Source organism: Schistocerca piceifrons, chromosome 1 (genome assembly GCF_021461385.2).
Source record: "Schistocerca piceifrons isolate TAMUIC-IGC-003096 chromosome 1, iqSchPice1.1, whole genome shotgun sequence".
NCBI classification, from domain to species: domain Eukaryota; kingdom Metazoa; phylum Arthropoda; class Insecta; order Orthoptera; family Acrididae; genus Schistocerca; species Schistocerca piceifrons.
The window spans coordinates 1,066,184,051-1,066,186,193 of record NC_060138.1 but is presented as its reverse complement, the minus strand read 5'-3'; the positions used below and the strand labels follow the sequence as shown (position 1 = coordinate 1,066,186,193).

At 45.6% G+C, this 2,143-nt stretch overlaps 1 pseudogene; it reads right to left on the bottom strand.

The window, feature by feature from the left end:
* Window positions 1-706: 706 nt before the first annotated feature.
* On the bottom strand, window positions 707-824 carry LOC124726732 (annotated as a pseudogene).
* Between the last annotated feature and the right edge of the window lie 1,319 nt (window positions 825-2,143).

The following is a 2,143-nucleotide window of genomic DNA, read 5'->3' as shown; positions in this document are numbered from 1 at the left end:
GTGATATCTATCACATTTTTTGATTGAAATGGAACGATTTATCAGCATGCATTTCCATCTCACAATACAATTACTGCAGCATACTACACCTCAGTATTGGCTAAACGGAGAGATGGCATTGCAAGGAAACGACCAGAGCTTTCAAGGACTGCGTGGCGACTTCATCATGACAATGCGCGCCCTCAGGTCGCAGAACTAGTCATGCAGTTCCTGGCTCAATTCAACATTATCTGTATACTGCATCCGCCTTACAACCCTGATCTTGCAACCTGTGATTTTTTTATTCCCATCACTAAAGGCACAGCTTTGGGTGCACATTCGACTTGAGAATTCTGAAGCAATGCTCAAGAAAAGTGAGGCGATTCTCAAAGAAAGGTATGCATCTGTGTTGAAGGGCTGGCAGAGATGCCATAAAAAGTGCATTCAAGAAGGAGGGGAATACTTTGAAAAAGATCATGTACACACAGAAATGGAGTAATAAACTAAAACTAAAACTAAACTCCTCCCGAACAGGCCTTGGAGGCCCAACGGTACCTACCGGACGCCGTGTCATCCTCAGCCCATAGGCGTCACTGGATGCAGATATGGAGGGGTATGTGGTCAGCACATCGCTCTCCCAGCCGTATGCAGTTTCCGAGACCGGAGCCACTACTTCTGAATCAAGTAGCTCCTCAGTTTGCCTCACAAGGGCTGAGTGCCTCCCGCTTACCAACAGCGTTCGGCAGACCAGATGGTCACCCATCCAAGTGCTACCCCAGCCCGACAGTGCTTAACTTAGGTGATCTGACGGGAACCGGTGTTACCACTGCGGCAAGGCCGTTGGCCGGAGTAATAAACACCTGTGAGAAAAAAAAAAAGCCTCAGTCTTTCTCAATCAGCCCTCGTACATACACGATGGTTTACAGTTTTATTATTATATAGATAAACGTTTATGTAATACCAGTTCTACGTTTAGTGTGCTGTGTGAAGCTTCCATAAGTACCAGGTGGCTGAGTTTACCGTATGGCAGCGAACTTCGTAGATATGAAAATGCGTTAATGCAGTACTGACGCACGATGAAAAAACATAGTTCCAATTTTGGCCACCAAGTGTAAACTTGGCATTGCACACAATATAACAGTATGACAACCACACTGTCATTTGACAAGGCATAACGAGAGTGAACAGAATGACTGTCGAGCATAGAGACTGTGAGCTGTGAGTGTAACTGTTTTATATGAACGGCAGCAATTACGGCCTGTGACAGAGTATTCCTGACTGAAAACTCTAATGAGAGGCCCGAAGTCAGTGTGACAAGAGCTGATCATCCTACGGTCAACAGTGAGGAAAATTTTACGTCTTTTTAAACTGGTATCTGTACAAGATCCAGATGGTGTAGCAACTGAAATCTCATGATCGGCAGCAACATCTGAATATGTTTTTCAGTTTCTGGCATGGATCAAAATTAATGACATGTGGCCGGGCAATATTCTGTGGAGTGACGAGGCATATTTTGCGTTACAGAGTGCAGTTTTGAGTACATAGAACTAACGAATTTGGGGTACTGTTCAACCGTGTGTTGTGCATGAAGAGCCATTGCGCTCGTTGTGTGTGGCCCTATGGTGTGTATTTACAAGCAACTCTGCCCTCCGTCCGTTCTTCATTGAAGAGAATGTCAGATGTACTGTGCCCACTGCAACTTATAGAGACCTCCTTGTGCAGCATGTGATTCCCGCTTTGGAAGAGCGCAACGGTGAGGAAATTACATGCAAAATGGCCAAAATCTCATGTTGCTCGCCCAGTGACGGATGTCCTTAATGCAACCTTTCACATACGTGTTATCTCCAGAGGCTTCCCAGGCGCTTGGCCTGCAAGGTCGCCTGAACTGAATCCATGAGACATTAGGCTCTGGGGGTATCTAGAACAACGCTTATACCAAGGACATGTTCAATCTCTACCTGATCTGAAAGCCAGTGTACAGGAACACGTTGCTCAGATTCCACCGCAACTGCTGTCAGTAGCTGTTGATAACGTCGTTTTACGGATGCAGCGTCTCGTCGAAGTCTCCAGTGCTCGTATTGAACAGATTGTGTAAGCTGTGGTTAATAATACTACCAACACTACACCTTTCTCACTTGTTTGACATTTGGTGTCTACGAGCCGT